The following is a 23,246-nucleotide window of genomic DNA, read 5'->3' on the forward strand; positions in this document are numbered from 1 at the left end:
ATTTTTCACAGCCATAAAGAGGGGAAAGAAGAGGATTAGGAAATGTCCTTAGGGCTAAGGAACATCGGCTAAAGAAGGAATCGCAGATGAGAGGGTAAAGGAGCAATTTTAAAAACCTGGATGAGGCTTCCTCCAATGTCTGGGCAGGCCACATTCCGGTAACCCTCTCCTCGTGCTCTGCACGCCCTTCACTGCCCTTCCTGTGCATCCGCAGCTCCCCAGTAGCTGCCAGTCCTCCCCATTTGGCAACCATCTCTTCCCCAAGCCTCCCCACTCATTTCAATCCATTCAAATCCTGACGGTCCTTTCAAGATGAAATTTAAGTGCTTTACTTCCCTGAAGAAATCCTTATACTCCCTTGTCTGGACTCACAATGCCCTTAGAATTAGCTCACCCAGCCGAACCCTTGATTTTGTCATGTCAATGCATTTGTTCCTGGTTTTGTCTGTGTCAATCTTACTTCCCAAACCTAGCTTTCACGTGAATGATACACAAAACCATCTTTAGATCAAGGACTATGGCTCAGCCCCCTGCCTATCACACCTACCTAGGAGGTGTTCTAAACACTGGTTGATTAGGTGACTATTGTCATATTTCAGCAAACGCAATCATAGTTGAGTACCCTATATGCCATGGGTAATAACTTAGCAAGGGCCCATCCGGCTACAAACCAGAGAAACTCACTCAAAGATGTCCAAGTGAAAAAGGAATTATTAATAGGAGAATATAGTGGAAACACACTGCAGGGTATCTAAACTGGGTCTCAGGAACCAGAAATTCATTAGGCAACTAATTTCTCTCTCTCTCTCTCTCTCTCTCTCTGTCTTTCTCTTCTTCCTTTTCTCTTTCTTTTTGTCTCTCTTTGGAGGGCTAGGGGCCTTGATTCTCCGCAAACTGGCTTCTCTTACTCATCCACTATACGTGGCTCCATTCAGAACATTCCCAATGCCGGTCTCTGCACCTGACCTTACAGAATCTTCTAACCCATCTCCTCACAGCTGGCCAGGTGGGTCTGCATGGTCTGAATCCAGTTCCTTAGAGAGAGAATCTGCCTGGTCCAGTCTGGGTCATTGACACTTCCCAGTAAATGTTGGGGTAGTAAAAAAGATCTGTTGTGGCAGTGAGACTGCCCATCATAGGGTCTTAGATGGAACAGACAAATCATCTCAGATTACTGCAACAGTTGGACCTTCAAAAGTCAAGTCACAGACGGGAAGGATGTAGAATCAATACAAGGTGTCATTGTGAGTGGCTCAGGGGCACCATGGCTGATGTACCCTGCTTCTCCCAACTGGTGGGTAGTGGAGTACCTCCAGCAGGAAGCATCCAGAACTCAAAGTCAAAAGACACAAATTGCCATCCTGAATTGCCACCAACAATTTGTATGACAATGGCGGTTAGAAAAACGAACTTCTGAGATCTAGAAGCCTCAGTTTTGGTGCATAAAATTGGGATGATAATAATATAGAAGAGGAAAAATATTCTCCTTTCCCATCTTTGGGTCTCTGGCTGGATCCAAGAATTAAACTCACATGAGACGGATTAATAGGAGAAATGCGTGTGAATTTTATTAATATTTTACATGTACATGGGAGGCTTCACAAGAGAATGAAGACCTCAAGAAGTGACCAGAACAGGGGTGCCTGGGTGGTTCAGATGGTTAAGCATCTGCCTTCAGCTCAGGTCATGATCCCAGGGTCCTGGGATTGAGCCCCGCATCCGGCTCCCTGCTCAGTGGGGAGCCTACTTCGCCCTCTGCCTCTCTCTCTGCCTTTCCCTCTGCTTGTGCTCTGACTTTATGTCTCTGTCAAATAAATAAATAAAATCTTAAAAAAAAAAAAAGTGACCAGAGCAGGAAGCCTTTATACCCTTAGACAAGGAAACAATCAATCTGTGAAGAATTGACAAGACAGAAGGGTTTGGCCTAAGGGTAGTAAATGATAAATAAGTAACTGAGAGGGTAAGGATTGTTTTAATAGGGTTCACGTGTACAGATTTCTTAGCACCAAATTCCCTGTCTCCGGTAATGAGAATGTCTTCCTTCCTCCTGGAACAAGGAGGGTACCTTTCATATGGGACTTTTATCTCCTGCTTTCCGGAAGAAAAAGGAGGATCAGAGTGCCCTTCTTGGGCCTACTGGTTTTCTAAATGCCTTTAATTCAAAATAATCAAATGCCAAAGTGACATATGTTAGGTGATGTAATTTGGTTTTCTTTAATAGTATCTGTTCTGTTCAATGTTTTCTGTTCAAGGTATTGAGAAATTTAAATCATAGTTTCCCTTACATTGAATCCTTACTTTGGGAAACGTACCCTCTTCCCACTCATGGGTCAGTTTAACAGGGGACTTGGAAAATAGTGCTTATATAGCTTATATGTGGCTTTGATACTATAGTATCCCTTGCGCCCTCATCCCGTCATTAATTTTTTCATACCCTTTTCAGAAGCTGCCAAGATTTATGGTCAGAATCAGATTTCACTGTAGATTGAAATCTGCTCCCCATGTTGGCCCTCTATCCACTGCACATGAATGTCTGTTATAATTATGAATGCATGAGTATACAAATATACATGTGGTGAAAATACACTTCCAAAACCAACAGCCTCTGGAAGCTTTTCTGGAAAGAAAAGCTTTTTTTTTTTTTTCCTTTTTTAAGGTTAACATAAACTCTATGAAAACAAACTATTTAGTCATATAAAACAAAGACCAGATTTTTAAATCAGATCCTGAACAGTTCAAACAAAAATTTAAATGTGTGGTTTATTTCATTATCCCAAACTGCATTTTCCCTTTTTCTTTCTCAGTGGTCCACTGTGGAATTTTTCTCAGAAGCAAGTAACCGAAAACCTTCAAAGCCTTTTCCTGGCAATTGCAGCTAAAAAAACAGAACTTCACATCCCAAGCCCAAGAAAGATGTATATCCGAAATGCTTCTTGCTTTATCCCTATTATTTGGAGTCCCTGGATGTCTTATTTTCCTTTTGAATATGAATTCAGGAACAATTGAATATCCTGGTGGTGAACATGAGAGCAGTCCTTGAGCAGAGCAGCAACGGTGTCCTCGTAGGGCATTGAAGGGCACATCAGCTTTTCCAGTGGCCTTCCTACTGGAACTCTACTCCATGGTGATTCCAGCAGGCTGCAGTGAGCAAAACACTTGACAATGTCTTGGGCATTGGCTTGGAAAGGCAGTCTTCTCGTGTGGACAAAATGGAGTGAAGACATAGTTCCAAAAGCAATAGCCTCTGGAAGGAGCAAAGAGCAAGAAGGAAGTAGGAAGGGAGGAGGAGAGGCAGGGAGAGTGAGAGGGAGGGAAGGAGGGAGAAATGGAAGAAGTCAAGAAAGCAGGCCACGCCCATACAGCTGGAAGAGTGGACCACTGGTAGTTCTTCTTCCCATGTGGTCAGCTCATGATGTATTTGCTTTGTTACCTTAGGTCACAACCTCATGAGAAAATAGCTCTACAATACCAGTGCACAAAAGATCAAGGTCTGAGATGCAAGAAAGAATGAAGAACAAGTAAGGACCCTAACTTGTGGGTAATTCTAATAGACGTATAAAAAAATAATGTCATAGGGCTCCTGGGTGTCTCAGTCGGTTAAGGGTCTGACTCCTGATTTTAGCTCAGGTCATGATCTCAGGGTTGTAAGATTGAGCCCTACGTCAGGCTCCATGCTGAGCATGGAGTCTGCTGGAGATTCTGTCTCTCCCTCAGCCCCTCCCCCCACTCATGCTCTTTCTCTATCTCTCTCTAAATAATTAAATAAAACCTTTTTAAAATTTTTAAAAAGTAATGTCATATGTGGTTAAAAATAAGATGGAATTAAAAGGCACAATAGCAACAGCCTATAAATTCCAGGGGAGTGTAGATACATGGGGTTGAAGTGTTCTAGATCTTTGTATTATCCAGGAAGGGTAAAAGTATTGATTATCTTTAGACTAATAAGTTAACAATGCATTATTGTCATTCCAAACAGATGATGGTATACTCCCCATACTTCCTTGGCACTGGCCATGCCCATTCAACATTTTTCTACTGCAAGGACCTGAACCTGAGGGTTTTCTCTGGTTGTAGGAGTATGTTTGGCCCCTACACAGAGCAAGTCAGAAAAGCTGGGGAGTTGATGCAGTAGTCCTCAGGCCCTCACCCAGTGAGAGATGAGAGATGCTGAATAATTATGCCAGCTTCCTCGCTCCTAGAATAGAAATGCCATAACATGTTCTCTGCACTCTCGCAGAGGTCCCAGCAGGAGTGAGTCCCAGCTGCCCACAGCAGTAACTGGTTCATGAGTGGAGCCTGATTGGCCTCCTTTCTTTCTGTCACTTTCCCACATCCTCACCAGTGCCTCGTGGGATCCAAAGTAAAATATCTATACTCCAATTTTAGGCACCACAAGAATAACTCAATCAAATTAGTAGAGTAGAGGAAATGGAATGACCAAAAAAGAAAAAAATCATTCAGAAGGAGGCAAGAACTGAGAGAGAGAGAGAGAGAGAGAGAGAGAGAGAGAGAGAGAAAACCACAATATAGACCTGTCAGGACAAAAAAAAAGTGTAAAATAAGAAGGCAGTTGACGGGGAGTTAAAGATAGACAAAAAATCGGTAAAAATATGTAATACCTGGGCAGCAGGATTCATTAATTGGACTTAATGGATGTATATAAAATACTGCATTCAACACCTACACGTTTGTTTCAAGAATACAGAGTCCATTAAAAATTATCCTGCACCAGCTTACAAAGCAAACCTCAACATATTTCAAAGGACTGAAATGGTATAGAATAAATTCTTTGATGAACAGTTTTAATCTAAAAGTCAAAATATAAAAAGATAACTAGAATATCCTTATATGCTTGGAAATTAAGAAATGTACCAATAATTAACCCACGGCTCAAAAAAAGAAATCATAGTGAAAATTATAAAATAGTTTGAACTGACTAGTAATGAAAGTGCTACATATCACAATTGGTGGGTTGGAGCCAAAAGAGTATTTAAGGGGAACTCTACTCCTCAAATGTATACACTAGTAATGTAAATGGGGCTATGAAGTTAGGAGAGGAACAGCAAACAGATATAAGTAGAAAGAAAATAATAATACAGAGCAGAAACTAATAAAGTAAAAAGCTAAGATACAATAGAGAAGATCAGCAAGGGTCAGAGGTCAGCTCTCTGAAAAGACTAATATAATTAGGAAATTTCTGGTTGGAATGATCAAGGAAAAAAAAGAAAGAGAGAGAGAGAGAGAAGGCACATACACCCCATGTCAAGAGTGAACATGGAAACCTCATGGTTATACTGCAGACATTTCAAAGATAGTAACTAGTCATCATGAATAACTTTATGACAATATATTGAAAATTTAGATGTATAAGTTCCCAAGTAAATATACAACACATGCAAAACCTGAATTGTCCCGTAAACATCAAAGAACTTAAATTGAACATGGTTCCCACATGAAACCCTCGAGGCAGCTAGCTTCACAGGTGAGTTCTAGCACGTATTCAAGGAATCAACAGTTTTAGTCTTCTACAAAATCTTCCAGAGCATAGGGAATGAGAAAACACCCCTCAACTAATTTTATAGGTTCAGCAAAACCCTAGTACCCAAGGTACCAAGGTTATTTATGAGAAAGAAAAATTACAAACTAAAAATCACTCATGAATACAACTCCAAAAATCCTGAACAAATTATTGTGTAGTCCCTAAAATAGCAAAAACTTATTTGGGGCTTACTAGGTGCTAGACACTGGTTTAAGCCCTTTGGACATGTTACTGAACCTTACAAATGGTTCTGTGTGGTAGGTACGATCATCCTCATTTCAGCATATGAGGCACAGAGAGGTTAAGGAATTTGCCCAGGTCACACTGCTAGATAGTGGTTTGGCTGGAGTTCAGACCTACACAGTCTGACTTGACAGACTATTCTTTTAGTAGTTACACTATGACCAAGGTGGACTGATTTCAGGAATAAGAGGCAATTTAACATCCAAATATCAATTAATATAAATTATATTTACAGATCAAAGGAGAAATGCCTTCTAATCATTCAATAGATATATGGGGGGAAAAAGCTCAAAGTCCACATCCATTCACAACAACAACAAAAACCTCTTGGCAAACTGAGAATAGAATGGAACTTCCTTAATGTGATAAGGATTAGCTACAAAAACTTCAACAAACATCATACTTAATGATGCCACATTTAAAAGCTTTCCCTTAGACTTGAGGACAGAGAAGAGAATGCTAACGATTACCAATTTTATTCAATATTCTACCAGGGGTCTTGGACAACACAGTGGGTAAGAAAAATAAATAGAAGGTATAAGGATTGGAAACAAAAATGATACAATTATTATTTTAAACAGATAGTGATGATATATATAGAGAAATTTTAAAATTACCTACAAAGAAACTACTGGAATATAAGAGTCTAGCAAAGTTTCTGGATACAAAGTGAATATAAAAAACTAAATTCATTTCTAACCAGCAACAGTTATAAAATGAAATTTAAAACAAACTTCATTCACAATGGCATTAAAAAATGAGAAGTACCTAGGAATAAATCCAACAAAATATGTACAAGACATTAATGGAGAAAATTATAAAATTGTATTAAAAGACATTAAAGAAGACCTAAATAAATGCAGAAATAGACCACTTCATGGATTGAAGGACTCAACATTGTAAAGATGTCATTTCTCTCCAAATTGATTTATAGACTCAGTAAAATACCAATTAAAATCCCAATAGGTTTTTGTTGGAACTTGACAAGCCAGCTCTAAAATTTATATGACAGTGTCAAGGGCCAAGAGTAGCTACTCTTGAAGAAGAAAAGTAAGGCAGGAGGACTGGCTCTACCAGACATAATACTTATTATAAAGCTATAGTAATGAAGACCGTATGGTATTGGTATAAGGATTGACAAATAGACCAATGAAATAGCAGAGAGCCCTTTGTCAGTTTTGTGAGTTGTAGGATCTTAATCAACTTAACTTAATCAACACTTGATGTACAGCAGAGGTGATATCCCAGATCAGTGGGGAAAAGACAGTTTTCAATAAATAGTGCTGGGGTAATTGAGTATCTGTAGGGGAGAAAATGGAATCAGACTTTCTCTGAACACTATGCACAAAAAAATCAATCCAAGTGCATTAAAAAGTATAGATGCCCAGCAAAACTCTAAGGATTTAGAAGGTAATATAGAAGAATATCTTCATGACCTTGGAGGTAGAGAGGGATTTCTTAAACCGGATACAAAAATCATTCATGGGAAACCTGAGATTTGTAAATTTGAGCATATTACAGTTAAGAACATCTGTTCAACCAAAGACACATTAAGAGAGTGAAGGGATAAGCCACTGAGTGGGAAAAGATCCTACAACTCACAAAACTCACAAAGGACCAGGACCCAGAATTTATAAAGAACTTCTGTGAATCGAAATGGTGAAAATAAAGAGCAACTCAGAAGACTTGAACAGACCCTTTCTAAGAAAGAAAATCCAAATGGCCAATAAACCTATGAAAAGAGGCTTAATCTCATCAGTGGAATGCAGATTAAATCACAAGATGCTACTACACAGCCATCAAATTGGCAAAAATCACATCGGCCAGCACCAAGGACCTGGATCACAGATATTCTCATGTATTTTGAATGGGCATATAAATTGGTGCACCAGTTTGGAGAACAGGCTGCCATGAACTAAGAGAGTTGAGTTGGGCCCACTCTGTGCCCACCAATTGCACACCCAGGGTCATACGCAAATCTGGCACAGGCACATGACTGTTCTTTGCAGCATTGTTTTGAAATAGCCCCCACTAGAAAAACCGAAGTGTGCAGCAACAGTAGAATAAATACATTAGAGGAGACGGTCATGAAAATGCACCAATTATAGCTGTAGACATCAACATGGGCGGTTCTCCAAATGATGCAGCGGGAGAGAAATGAGTCCTAAAGAAGATGTACATTTTTATTCCAATTATATAAAGTTCCAAACAGGCAAAAGTACACAATACTATTTAGTGCTGCATAAATGAGCAGCAACCTGTAAGGAAAAGCAATAGATGTCAGGATAGAGGTGGGCTGTGGAAGGGAAGGAGGGGGTGTCGACCCCACGGGAGAAAGGGGTGCTTCTAAGACCCTGCGGTGTTCTATTTCTCAGCTTGGGGGCTGTTACTGGGTGTTCATTTTATATTAATCTTCATAGATTTTATGTCTTTTATGAACATTTCCATATGTATGATCAATCTTGTGATTTAAAAAAAAAATCCTGCATGTCTAGATGCAGAGTCGCTTTTGAAATGAGCGCAGGTGTAGAGATGCAGGGCACCATAGAGGTGCCCCCGTTTCCTCTGTGAGGCATGCCCTAGCGTGGCTCCTTTTACTCAGTTTTACCCAATGGGGTTAAAGCATTCAAGGGCACCGAAGGACAGATGCCTGATCCAACAAAAATGGGGCAAGGATGGCGGGGAACATAACAGACACCTCCACGCAAGTTTCCCTCCAAGCTGCTCTTTCCAGTGCTGGAAAAAGTACTTCCGTGATTCAGACATCAAGGCCTCCTTTAGATCAGAGGCCCGGGATGCTCCAGAAATGATTTAGACCCCAGTAGGCAGTGATGTCTCCTTTCACACTCCATGGCTTCTGCTTATCTCCCAGAAAGAAACGTATACAACCAGGTACAACGCAGCTATTAGGAGCCCGCTCCTGCAGTCGCGGGGGCGGGGGGTGGTGTTCACTGGAACGGCAGAGAAGCACCTCCACCGAGCCTCTTCCTGGTTTTCTGCTCAAACCGGACCTGAGGTCAGGTGGGAGCCCTTAGGTCGGAATCCAGGGCAGAGCCAAACTAAGCAACTCCCAGAATCAGAGGAACCAGCCATTTGGAGCCTTTCACGTGCTTGGTAATTAATAATAAATAAACAAAATTACAAGTCAAATGATAACTCATCAAATGTGATGTGGTCCCACAGGGCCTGCTTTAGGTTTTAATGAATACATATGGTGAGTCCAGGGATGATTAATCTGAGCCTTCATTGTGGGGAGGTGGGGAGCCCTTTCCTGGAGTCCACAACCTTTCGGCACCCCTCTCTTATTAGAGTCATGGCTCTCTGTGGGAAGGAGAGAGGCTGTTCCATCAGTCCTCGAGGGGGCCCTGTGTGTGCACAAAGACTGCATTTCTTAGGGCTCTAACATGCATCCTTTCGTGGAGCTTTGGGTGGAAACCGCCCAGCCACACAGATACAGACCAACCAGAAACTCTAGTTCTCTAGTTCTCCGGTTCTCTATACTCACGAGTCTCCAAATTTTAAGCTGGCCACTGAATCCATTGCTCGGGTTGCAGGAAGCTTTGAGAAGGAGGCCAGGGCAGGGAAGGAGAGGAAGGCGCAGGGGGCGAGCTGCTCCGCTGGAGGAGAGGGGTGATGGGAGAGGGGGAAGACCCCGGGTGGGGACGGTTGAGGAGAGAGAAGGAGATTCCCGAGTCTCAGCGGGGGCCAATTCCATAATCCAGCAAAGAGGTGTCCAGCCCCAACTCACCCCTGTGGCATGGCTTGTGACCTGCAGGGAGATGGCTTTCAAGGGCCTTTGGCAGAGCCAGGAACCAGCAGCTTTGAGGTGGCAGGTGGCTAGCCTGCTGGAGATGGGCATGTGACCAGTGGTAATACCAAAGCTCGTGAGGCTGAAAATCAGGGCGGGGCTTCCACGACCCCCACCTGGAAAAGCTGAGACCTGGGGTTGCTTCTGTGCTATATGGATGATTTTGCTTTGCTTCCTCTTTGATGTGATATTCCTTCATCCTGTGCTTCCTTATAATACTCGCTATGATCTGATTTAGGCCCATCCTCTAGGTTCCATTGATTTTTTTTTTCCCCCTGCTTCCTGCTAATTACCGACCGTAGCGGTATAATACATATATTTGGCACACATGTCCTGCCACTAATGCGATACAAATAGAAGGCTAATGTATTTCACTCTTTTCTCTCTCTGTTTAATACAGATAGGAAAAGCAACTCGTTTTATGTTCTGAGTACAAGCTGTTTGGACTAAGATTGGATCTGGTAATTCTGTTCCTCTTGCATTGTGTTTTGTTTTGTTTTTGAGAAAGCACGAGGTCATGATTAAAGGGGAGTGCTTACGAAATTGGGAAAAGGGCAGTAAAGGCTGAACGTGGGCTTTCCAAAAAGTTGAGGAGAGATGCCACAGCCTCGTGGGAATCCCATTCTGTAAGGGAAACCCAGCCTCGGAAGTAAACGCTGTGGCTGTCAGTCTTCAGTCTCTTGTCCGAAAGCTTTGGAAAAGAATGTGTGTGTGTTGGAGGGGGGACCCCATCCATTCAATCCTGTCTTCTTCATCCCCTCCCGACTTTCATCCTCACACCCACTTTCTAAGGGGTTAATGCATGTTCTTTTCTTTATGTGTATTTTTGTGAATTAGGTACTGTTGCTTTGTATGTATATGCCTTTATTTCTGTTATTTTTCACTATGCCCTTAAGGCCCATGCACATTGCTATGCATACATGTGGGCTGTTACTTCTTGCCATTCTGAGACTTGCATCCCCTCCTTTCTGAATCTACTCCCCCAGGGATGGACACCCAGATTGCCTCTAACGCCCCAACACAGTGTTTCTGTAGATGTCCATGTCTCCTCTGTGCAGACCTGGGTGGGAATTTCCACAGGGTATATTCCCAGGAGTAGAAATGCCAAGCCATCAGTCAATTAAATATTTAATTTTCATAAGACACCAGTGCAAGCCTATACCAGTCTACATCCCCACCAACAGTACATGGGAGTTCCTAGAATCACCAACACACCCATACACACCTCCAACCCCTACCAAAATTCTTGGAATGATCTACTTATCAATTTTTGCCAGTCTAATGAAAATAAGTAAAGTTCGACAATTTTTTTAAAGTAGGCTCCATACCCAACGTGGGGCTTGAACTCACGACTCTGAGATCAAGAGTCACATGCTCTACCACTAAGCCAGCCAGGCCCTCCTAAAATTTTTAAAATTTCACCTTCCTCTGATCAATTTGAGCACATATAAAGGTGCATATCAGTGGGGTAAGGTTAAGTGTTATAACAACCCCCACATGTCAGTGGCTTAAAGTCAATGGCTCCTTTTTCTCTTTGGACTTTCTCCTAGTCCAAATTTGTATATTTTGATTTGTATATTTTTTGTATATTCTAGAAGGTATTGGTTCCCTGTTGATTTTATCCATTGCAAATATATCATCCAATCTGCCTGATCACTTTGGCTATGGTCTTCCATCAATCAGCAATCTAAGTTTTTAAGTAACCTAGTTAATCAATATTTAGCCTTTTGTTTTTGTGTTTTTATTTGCTTAGTCTTAACCTCTGAATTCCTCTTAAAGCTACCCTATCACAACTTCCTTTGTCAATTGCCGCACGAGTTCCCAGTTTGCAGGGGTGTCACTTGTTAAGGCAAAGGGGCTTGGAAGGTCCCAGAGGAAAAAGCCCACCCAAAAACTAATTGCCCAGCTTCCAAGTCTTTCCCCCTGCATCCAGTTTCTCATAATCCCGCAGGCCCCCGAACTGGAAAAACTCAGTCCTCCAAGGCTCCTGTAGGAATGTACAAAACTGTTCAGGAAACACTTCCAACTGGCTGGAGAGTCAGGCAAGAGTCAGACCACAGAGAGTGTGCCATTAAAACGGCTGCAATATTAAAGGGTATTATGCTGGAACTTTTTCAGACACACTGAAACTTCTTTCAGTCTCCCTCCTGTGTTGTTTCTGGACTTTGATCTCTTGCTCACACTTCTCCCTTGCCCAAAAAGCCCTGGTCTACCTTTGCTTGGCTAAACCCTCTTATCCTTAAGACTTTCAGGAAGCCTTCTGTGACCTCCGTCACGCGAGCCCCACATCTAGGTGAAGGCACTTCCTGTGTGGTCCCCAGGACCTGTCCTGCTCTCTGATGCTGCATTTACCACACTGCATTGCAGTGGCCCTTCCGTCACCTGATTGTGAACTTTTTGGAAGAGCCTGAATCCAATTCCCCCTTGTATTCTTAGCGCCAGCATGGGACCTGACACATGCATTGGCATTAATGGCTTTTGAGTGGATCCGATGGGCTTACTACACCCTATCCCTGCACTTGGCCCTCCTGCCCCAGCTTCATGGACTCTGGGGAGATTTTCACCACAATGGAGAGGGCCCAGAAGAATTCCGCTCCAGCAGCCAGCTGGGGTGCCTCTCCCTTGCTCTGCCATCCAAGCCACTTAGGGGCTCATCTATCTCCAGCCAGGCCCTGCGGCACGTGGATCTGCGTTAGCTCTCCTGGGCCTCAGCTTCTGTCGTGGAAGCGGAGGAGGGCAGCGCATCTTGCATATGGTTGAGTGAAGGCCAGTGAAAGCAGGGTGCTCTGTGTGGGCGGTGGCCCTCCTCTTCCTGATTCCCACATTCAGAGGTCAGCTTGAACAGGGGAGCGGGCCTCAGGCAAGCAAGGTTGGGGGAAGACAGTCCTCCGCCCATGGGCCTTGCAGCTTGCCAAGCTCGGGGCTCGACTGCCCCCTTGTGTCCAGAGAATGACGGACAAGGGAAACAACCCCAAACAGGTTTGGGACTACACACTCACAGAGACATGCAGCCAGGACAACGACCTACCTTGTCCTCCAGGAGGCTGCCCCCGACCCCACTCACTGCCTGTTATTTCCCCTGGAGGTCTGTCTGAGTGCCTGGGGTCCTCCTCTGGAAGGCAAAAAGAAGGGCTGGCACATTTTAAAGGGGGTTTCTCCAGGGGAGGCCCACAGACAGGGTAGGAACGGGCAGAAGAGTTTCTCCTGTCTGCCTGTAGATTCTGCTTCCAGAAGCATCCTCCACGGCAGCTTTGGAGGGCTCCGTCATCGAGAGAGGAACACTGCTGGGCTTGGCAGCCCTGTCCTAGGGCCCTCGCCATCACACCACTGCCCGACGGTGCGGGACCTCAGTCTAGGTCTGTCTGTCCCAGGCACCCGGACGGGCCCTCCTCCCACCCCCTCTGCCCCGGTTCCTCTCCACAGTACCTCCCTATTGATTTCTTTCTTAGGGCTCACACTTTTCTATTTTATTATATTTTATCTTTGATCTACTCCTCTACTGTCTGCCTTCCCTTCTGCTCCCAGGTAGAATGAGGCCAGGGCCTTGCTGGACTCATTCACTGTATCCCCAGAATACAAAACAGGGACGGGCGTGTAACGGCCACAGAGTCCATGTTCACCGATGAGGGTCCCTGACCGTGCCTGATGTCCACCCGTGGCTCCCACCTTGGCCATGCTGCTGCTTCTACCTGACCTGCCTCAGCACCCCGGGCCCCTGCACCTCCATCCCACCAGCTGCCTGGCAACTGGGCACGGACTGTTAGTTCAAGACTCACTTTAAGCCTTACGTCTTTGCAATGCCTCCCTTATCTCCCCCAGATTAGGCACGATCTTCTGCGTGCCCTCCCCTCCTAACACTGTTGTCATAACTGTCTACAAGCCTAGCAAGGGCAAGAATTGTGTCGTATTTAGTCCTGCATGCTCAATGCCTGGCAGATGGCAGATGTTACATAAATATTTGTTGATGAACTCTGATTACCCCCTGGAGAGGCTCACAGAGTCCAATACCCTGAGCTACCTTCCCAGCCTTCCTTCTTCTCCTCTGCTCTCTCATACGGAGTCCACCCTCTAGGCAAAGAAAACAGAAAACCTCACATCATTCACCTGGCATCTTCCTAAGGCCATGTGTTGTTTTGTTTTGTTTTGTTTTGTTTCTAGCAGTAGCGTTTCTTTCAGTGTGAACACATTTCCAACCATCACCCTCTCTTATAACTCATCTCGGCTGCCACTTACTTCGTGAAACCTTCCTCTGACCCTGAGCAGGAACCGATCCTATCTCTTCTGTGCTTCCCATCATCGTCCCTCTCCCAAGCAGATCCTGCCTTGCCGTAGAGTGCCACGCCTACTCCGTAACAGTGCTTAACAAAAGTGTGTTGCTTGTTATTTCAGTGGATGACAAATCCTTTCTGGCCACTAGCTTCCCATGAAACCAAACACAGTGCCTACTCACAGTCAGCCCACAAAGTGTACGTGGTATCATGTAAGAAAGCCAGCAGTGCCCCAGTGTGACTGCCCATGTAACTAACCCCAGGACCCCGGGAGAACATACCCCACGATGTGTGTCCATACTTTATGCAGGGAGGTAGAGCACTGGGCACCTCAGCCCTGCCGAGAGCACCTGCCCTGGACACCCTCGCCGTATGCCCTCCCACCTTCCTCTTTGCTTTCTGCTTTCCCAGGCCAGCCCAGCTTTCTGGCTGCACACTCCAGCGTGCACTTGGAGCTGTCTTTGGAGGAGGTGCTAACACTCAGCCTCTGGGTCCACATACTGCAAACTTCCTCTGGTAGCTAACTCCCAATCTGCTCCCAGCATTTGAGAGTCAGTTTCTCCTATCACTCATGTGGTAACACCATGGATAGATCTGACCCCACCCTCTATGACCATCGCCAGCATGCACACACACACACACACTTGTGTGCACATACCCACATATACACATGAAAATATACACAGATACAAAGACATGGGGCATGATGTGATCAAGGGCTGAAGTGCTGCAACTGTGTTTACGGTGAGGACCAGTCCCGGGCAAAGTTTCTGACACTTACCGAGCACAGTGCCTAACTTTACGTAGGCACTCAACAAATATTTGTTGGATGGATAAATTACTTGCTTGCCTACCTCCTACCCCAAACCAACCATCACCATTTGGGTAACTTCTCTGCCCGCTCGAAGTGTTGGCTTGCCTCACCATGCCGGTGCCCGGTGGGTTATCGGAGACCACCAGGGACAGGACCTCAACCTACCCAGCTGTCTTCAGTTCTTCCTAAAGTTCACCAAACATGGCATGTTACTTCCCTTCTGGGTCTCTGCTACTGCAGAATTCCTGCTCTTCACAGACTATGCCCCCGATTCTTTCACCTTACTCCCAGTCGCCCCTTACATCCCACTGATCTGAGACCTTACTCCCAAGTCACCCCTTACATCCCACTGATCTGCTGCTACTTCCTTCAAAAGTCTTTCCCGAGCGCCCCATCCCTGTCCCAGACTGGCTTAGGTGGATCGTGCTGGATGAAGAAGGAAAACCACCTCTTTAGAACTCCAGCTCCCTTTAGAACTGCTTGTTACACGCACATGGAGTGTCAGTGAAAACTTACACGTACAACATTGCACACATGATTATCTACCAGGTATATTCATGTTCTATCTTTGGGAGTCTCACAATAACCCCGGGGAGGTGGGTTATTCTTTCCATTTCAGAGATGGGGACACTGAGGCTTTGAGGTATTAACAACCCACCTGACATCACAAGAGCAAGTAAGCTGAGAGCCAAGTACCAAAATCCATGTCCCCTGGCACCAAAGCCTGTGTTCTTTTTGTTTTGTGGGACGGGGCCGCTGTATCAGCAGGGGTGAAGATTCGTGTGGGGAATGAGCTCAGAAGGTGAGCAGTCCCCAAAATGCCTAAATTAGGCGATCATGGGGGACTCTACCCTCATCACTCCATGCAACCGAGCCACCCTCAAAACTAAGGGAGGCACAGCTTTATTTCTCTCGTCCAATTCTTTCCCCGACCCTGGGCCATTAGCAGAGTATATTATGAACCTCTCTGTGTGAGATAAACATCCCTATTTACCTGGCAATCATGTATAATAAGACTCTCAAAGCATTTGCTGGTAAGGGTTCTAAATAAAGCTGGCTGACGGGAAAGGAAAGCAAACAGGGCAGGCGACCAGAATGTGGCCTTGAAGTCCTGCCCCCGCGCGCTCCCTCGCCTTCCCAGTATGCCGCTCAGTCCCTTCTCCGGGCCATAAAGAATGTCCCCGTGTGGTCTGAACGCTTCTCCAGGAGGGTCTCAGCTGCCCGCTGAGCCTTCTCCAGCTTCTCGATGGTGACGCCGGACCCCGGCGGGGCGTCCCCCCACGAATTTCTCCTTTGGTGGCAGTGCAGAGAACCTCTTGGCCCCCACCACGTAGAAGGTGGTCTCAAAGCTCCCGCCCAGCACCAGATGGCCCCTGGGCCAGAGCAGGGACTTGGGGTGGCACAGGGCATCCTGGAGGCTTCCAGGGTGAGGCAGGCAGCCTCGAGGCACAGGGAGGAAAGGAGATAGTCGGCCAGGGGCATCAACCTTGAGCACCTGGTGCACTGGTCTCCTTAGTCGCTCCTCCTCCTCCTCAGCCCACTTGACTCTGAGTTGAGGGGAGAGGAAGGAGTGGCCAGCAAGGTCAGGCTCATCGTGTGAGACGCATACGTCACTCCTGGCCACTCTCTGCCTCTCACACAGACTCCCAGAATATCAAGTCATTGGCTTTACAGACCAAGAAACCGAGTCCCGGAAAGAGGGGCACAGTCAGGAAACCAGCTGCTGTCCCTGACCCCGAGGTCACTGCTCTTTCCACCGGTAGCCCCTCTCTGGGCAATGTACTCCTGGCGCTTGGTCTGTTCTCTGTCTGCTAGGTCCATGTTTAACACGACCCAGCCTAGTGCAAAAGGACATGGAAAGTCGGCCAGGAATCAGCTGAGCAAATCTTACAAAATGCGCTTGGCAGACTTTTGTGGTTGTCCACCAGGCTCTCCCCATGTCTCCTGACCACGCCATCTGGCCTCCTCACTGCTCCCCACACACATTCTCTTCTTACCTACACCTGTTCTCAGCATGTGGGGCTCATTCATACTGAGCTATGCGTAAGGACTAGCACTTACAGATTTACTCTTTCCAGTTCCACATTTTTAAAAAGTCACAGTCTGGGGGCGCCTGGGTAGCTCAGTTGGTGAAGCGTCTGCTTCGGCTCAGGTCATGATCCCGGGGTCCTGGGATCGAGCCCCGCGTCGGGCTCCCTGCTCAGCGGGAAGCCTGCTTCTCCCTCTCCCTCTGCCTGCCGCTCCCCTCGCTTGTGCTCTCTCTCTCTGTCAAAAAAATAAGTAAAATCTTAAAAAAAATCACAGGCTTAAGTAAAAGACATAAGAATCTAATATACAACTTCAACCGTCTTACCTAACTGGGGACAGTGGTATTTGGGGAGTGGAGGTGCTACGGTGGACCTTCCTGCTGCCCTAAAATTATCCAAGGTAAGCAGAGTCTGTTCACTTGCGTGCAAGACTGGTCTTAATTCTATGCCCACCTCCTGCGATGGGCAGAAAGATGCCGAGAGTTTGGCGCCACCTGGAGGCTGTAACTGGAACAACAGGGGCGCCTGCCCATCAGAAGGTCGGTCACCCGTCTATGTCAGCGGGGGTGGGGGGGCTGGGGGGGGCACGCCTTGGCATTCTGGGTAGGCGTTCTTGACAATTCCCTCTGGCTCTGGGTCTGTCTACAGCCATCTATTTCTCTTCCCTCTTTTGCTCTTTATCGGATTCATCTCTCACTCGTCCTCCTTTCTTCTTGGAATCCGCCCCCCACTTTCTTCCTTCTTAGTCTCCCCCTGTCTTGCCATTTCTACACGAGCCCCGTGAGAAATTCTTGATTCTGGGAGTTAAGTGACGCTCGCATCATGGCGATCCCAAGCAAACAACAAACCCCTGACCTGTCCCCCTCGAACTCACACACAGATCTCACCACTGGGGACCAGTCAAATGCCCCTGGGATCTTCTCTAGCCACTTTTCCAGCTCGAGGCGGTTCTCATCTGTGTAGTAACATTCCAAGCTCAATCAGCAAACAATTCACTGAGCACCACCTGTATTCCCAGAAACTTTCTTAGCAGGACTAAAAGGGGAATATAGGCCTGCCCACAGAGCCCTTGGTCTCCCCTTCCCATTTTGCCTTCTCTCCAGCCAGGGAGAGACTGGGTTAACACAAAATATCAGTAGCATTTGGACCCTGGCAAGGGGCTTCCAAGATAAACAACAAGGTGGCAAGGAGAGAAAACTAGCTGGACCGAGGGGTCCTGACCCGCTACTGAACGAAGCCTGCTCACCTGCTCCTGCATTCTGCTGCTACATTTTGTTTGTTTCCCCTTTGTTTGTGTTACCTGTAGGTTACAGTGGCAGATAAATGGAGGCAAGCATCAAAGGTTTCAGAAAATTTGATAGCAGGAAGTTGTTCATCAGGGAATTTCTAGCTATGGGGTTATGTTTCCTTCTCATGTGAATCATGAAAAGAGACCCATTATTTGATGTTAATGATCCAGCCTGCCAAACATCGTTCTTCCCCTGGGGGCAAATCTGAGAGGCACCCACCCATGATGTTTTCATGGGCCACAGTGGTAATCACGCAGAGAACAAAAGCTTCCTGCACTGAATTTGGAAAGAGCCTTCCTACACTTTCTGATAATCCTTGCAGCTTCTTTTTGACAGGGATAGGGAGAAGACAGGGCTACTCAGGGCCATCAAAGACCACAGCTCTTAGATTTTATGAGAGGAGAAAATCTTGACCCAGAGGCCTCAGAAATGTTTAGGGCATCCCACCTAGTACCATATATCAAGTATATCTAAATCAGCCTATAGGGAGGTTCCACATTATCTCCAAGTCCAGAGTTCCTGCCAACTGCCCGGCTACCTTCCCCCACTCCCACCGTAAACTTGCCCTAGGGTTGAAGAAGACCAGCAGCTAATTTAAAATTTCCATGCCCACCCTTCCTCCCACAAACCTCTTCCAGGGTTCAAGGAGACCAGCACCCGACTTAAAAGTGGTGGTGTAGCATTTTAGCAGGAAATGGAAGAACTCATCACCCATGGAGCTCTGGCCCATCTTGAAGTAGCCCAGGTAGGCTGTGGGTTCAAAATGTCATGGTAGACATCCAGCCCCATGGATTCCTGGAGAGCCATGGAGAATCGTGAGCTTTGTCCAGGAAGGAGCAGACAGTCTGATGCCCTGGGCCCTTCTTGATGGAGCTCAGGCTCAGTCACTCAGCCTGCCCTCAAATACTTGGATAAAGACCAAAACAGCCAATGAAAAATGTTCCCTGAACCTTCTTCCCTTTGGCCATTCACCTCTGCCACACTCAGCAACTCCCATCCTCCTCTCCAGCTGCCTCCTCCAGCAGTGGACCCCACTTTCTAGTCCAACCCCAATCCCCAGGCTTTTCAGTGGCTTTGGCTTGTGTGGAAGGGTTTCTAGGCTCTTCTACTCCACTGCTTCGCATCCTCTCCTGTACAGTGGTTTTTCAAACTATTTTAAAAGCATGTCCAGTTCTTAAAGTAAGTCCCCTGTGAAGCCCCAGTATATATGGTTGTTAACAGAATGGATATGCCTTGGTTTGTTTTTGATCTTTGGCATTTTCTGAACTACACCCCCTCACACAATACCTGGTTTCTGCCCCAGATGACGTATTGGATGAGGACAAGATTTAGAAAAATAAGGAAGACAAGAAGAACAGGTTTTAGTTGAGGGGTGAAGATGAGACAGTGAGCAGAGACGGGTTTAGTTTTGAGCACGCTCAGCTTGAGGCTGAAAAGCCTAATCTAACCCAGAGATAAGTCTAGAATGCACAGAGAGAGAGATCTGAGCTGGAGCTACAGATATGGAATGAACATGCAGAAAATACTTTTTCTATAACTGAACTGAATTTATTCTTCAAGTCCCATTCAAATGGGTGGTAGACATCAAATCTCAATCACTTAGAGTCTTCCTTCACCAGGAGTGGGGGTGGGGTGGGAGTGGGGAATTTATGTGGTGCCGGGGGGTGGCGGGGAGCTGGCCTTGGTCCATGCTGCTGGCACCTACGAAGATTCCATTGCATAATGTGGTCCCAGATCACTGATTAACAAGAGTTACAACATCCCCTTTATGCAACCTCCATGCCTGTCTCTCTCCCTCTGCCCTATTACATTCCCCACTCAGGAGTGAGGGAAATCACTCTCCCACTCCTCGGGATGCTCTGGGCCGTGAAGCAACCACGGTAACAGTTCTTCTGCTTTGGCGCCATATTGAGAGTAGGGACAAGTCTGGGGTCTCAACACTTACCTAGCCCATACTCAGGGAAAGGGCATAGGTTCCCTATGTTCACCTTTTCTTTAAAAAAGAAGAAATTAAAATGTAATTAATAACACAAATTTAGTTAATTGTTATATTGAGCTCTGTAGTCTGAAAACAGAAAGTATACCTTTTGCTAAGACTGTCCATGGAATATTCAAGAATTTACCGTACATAAAACAACAGAGAAATTATAAAATTTCCCCAAAGTAGAAATAATATAAAATAAAATACTCTGATTAAAATGCAATAAAACAGATATTCATTACAAAACCACACACAAAAAAAGAATACCAACAAAGAAATTCTTAAATTTTCTCTTAAACACTCTTAGATCAATGAGGAAAGGAAAACAAAAATTTTAAAATATATAGAAAATAGTCCCACAGAGGAGAATCTATAAGACACACAGCAGTGGAAAACTCGTGATCTTAAATACTGATATTAATGAACAGTAAAAAATAATAAATTAGGGATCCAGATCAAGAAGTTAAAATGATAACAAATACATTTAAAGAAAGCAGAAGGATAAAATTAATCAAAGGAAAGCCAACATGAATTAATGAATAGGGGATGAGTACAGACGCCAGACTGGAGTTGAGGGAGTGAGCTGGAGAGGAGAGGGGGGTGAAAAACAAGACTTCCAAACACTCGGCTCAAAGGGGGAGAAAGGCATCAAGCCGTAGCCACACGTGGATACGCCTTAGACAAGAGAGAGAAACGCTAAATATTTTCACAGGAGAGCAAAAGGCAAGGATAGGTGCCAACGCAAGTCAAATTTAGAGAAAAGAGTGGGAATCTGAGAGTTCCCAGCTGGAAATTGTGTTTTTCCTGAAAATGAAGAGGGACGTCCAGGTGTTTGAGATTCAAGGCAGAACCAACAGCCAATGGAAGGCAAAGATGAGGGAAAGACAGAACTATTAGCTATTTTCAAAGGTCCAGATAACTTGGCAGGAGTTCGGTCTTGGTAGAAGTTCAGCGTGATTTTCTCCAGAGTGCTTAAAAGTCTGGGTGGAAGAGAAGTGAACATACTAGGTTGATGTGATGTTGGGATTTTCACAGGCAGGTGGACTATCAGGTAAATGGGCAACGAAGTAGAAGAGATAACCATCTATTCCTTCATTCAAAGTACATCCGTTGAGACCTGTTACATAAGATTGTAGGTTAATATCGAAGAGCGTGGACTCTGCAGTTAAACTGCCTAGATTCAAAGTCTGTCTCTACCATTAATAAGATGTATCCTTGGACCAGTTATAGTTATTTAATCTTTTTTTTTTTTTGCCTTGCTTTTTTTTTTTTTTTTTTTAATCTGGAACTCACGAGGTTAACGATCTGTCTGGTGTCAAGAGAAGTAAATGAGTTCAAATAATTTATTCAAAATAAATAACTCAAAGAATTTAGAACAGAAATTTCACTTCTGGCCATGGCAGAGTAACAAATGCTAGTATTGCCTTTCACCGTAAAAACTACCGAACTGGACCAAATGTGTGACCCTGCTGTCTTCAGTCATTGGACAAGAGACAGCGCACAACCGCAATCACATCAAGTGAGCCCAGCCTCCTCCAGCTCTCCGCCTGGGGACACTTTCCGGACCACAGCACGAAAAGGTGGAACCCAAGAAGAGTCCAGCCATCCTGCTGAGGGGAGAAGAAAAAGATCAGAGTTCGGATCTGTAGACCAGATGGAACTTGGAAGGCCGGCGCCAGGGAGGAGGGGGTCACATGGGGACCCCCACAAAGTCTCTGTGGGTGTGCATTTGCTAGGGCTACCATACAAAGTACCACAAACTGGGGGGGGGGGCTCAAACAATAGAAACGTATTCTCTCCCAGTTCTGGAGGCCCAAAGTCTGAGATCAAGGTGTCAGAATGTGGGTGGGTGAGAATCTGTTCCACACCTCTCCCCTGGTGTCTGGTGATTGCCGTCAATCTTTGACATTCCATGGCTTCTAGATGTATCACCTTGATCTTTCCCTTCCTCTTCACATGGCTTTCTCTCTGTGTCCAGTTTCCCCTTTTTAGAAGGACACTGGTTATACTGGATTACGACCCATGACAATGACATCATTTTAATTTAATTACCCCTTTAAAAACCCTATTTCCAAATAAAGGTCATGGTCAGAAGTATTGGGGGTTTGAACTTCAATGTATCTTTTGGGGGGAACACAATTGAAGTCATACCAGGGCCTCGCTGTCAGTTTCTGTCGAGAACTGGGCTGAGTAGTTACAGGTTGAGACTTCTTAAGAGACTGGCTGCTAAGGAGTTGAGCACAGAATGGAAATACTAATGGTCACACAGTGTTGGGAGCCATCGTTCCAGCCAGAGTGGAGAGATCCTCTTGTTACAGCATTCAGCTGCCATACCAGAAAATTTATACTTTGGGAAGAAGGATCATGTCCTAGAATAAAGGCTACTTTAGATTCACCCTAACAAAACCTTACATGAAGGCTTCACGGGGGCAAGAAAATCTTCCGATAAGTTAATCGTCTGCCAAAACAAAGCACAACACTCTTCAAAGGCAAACAGCATAATCCAGACTCTTTCCAATAGATCATCCACAATATCTAACTTACAATAAAAACTTCCTAGGAATTCCAAGAACTAGGAAAAATGTTACCTGTAAAAATAAAAGGTATCCATGGAAACAGACTCTGAGATGATCTACATGATGAAACTAGCAGACCAGGACTTTAAGGTAGTTATAATGAATGTGTTCAAGGAATTAAAGAAAAAATATAGTCTTAATGAACAACAAATGCTGAATCTTGACAGAGAAATGAAACTTTTGTAAAGAAATTCTAGACTGAAAATACAATGTCTGAAGTGAGGAATTCACCGGTGGCTTTAAAAGCAGATTGGAGATGGCAGAAGTCAGAGCCCACAACCTTGAAGACAAAGCCATAAAAATGATCCAGTCTGAAGAAGAAAGAGAACAAAGATTGAAATTAAATGAACAGAGCCTCAGAAACTCGTGGGAAAATATAAAGCTGTATAGCATATAGCTAATTAGAATCCCTGCAGAAAAGGAGGGAGAGAATGCAGTAGAAAAAGATATATGGAGAAAAATTAGTTACAACTTGCCCAAATTTGGTAAAACATACCAACCTACAGATCCAAAAAGCTCGGGAAGCTCCCAAGTAAAGAAAGTCACAACTAGGCACATCATATAGTTCAACTTCTGCAAATTGTGAAATCATCCAGAGAAAAATGACATATTCTGTCGAGGGAAACAATGCCACAAAAAATGGCTGAGTTCTCATCAGAAACAGTGGAGGTCAGAGAGAAGGAATGACATTCTTCAATCTC

General features: G+C 45.1%; 1 pseudogene; it reads right to left on the bottom strand.

Moving 5' to 3' along the window:
- Nucleotides 1-15,821: 15,821 nt before the first annotated feature.
- Nucleotides 15,822-18,795, bottom strand: LOC148162692 (nicotinamide N-methyltransferase-like; annotated as a pseudogene).
- Nucleotides 18,796-23,246: the final 4,451 nt, after the last annotated feature.

Source organism: Eumetopias jubatus, unplaced genomic scaffold, assembly GCF_037043125.1.
Source record: "Eumetopias jubatus isolate StellerSeaLion01/CBP00866 unplaced genomic scaffold, mEumJub1_p1.0 scaffold_13, whole genome shotgun sequence".
Classification (NCBI taxonomy): domain Eukaryota; kingdom Metazoa; phylum Chordata; class Mammalia; order Carnivora; family Otariidae; genus Eumetopias; species Eumetopias jubatus.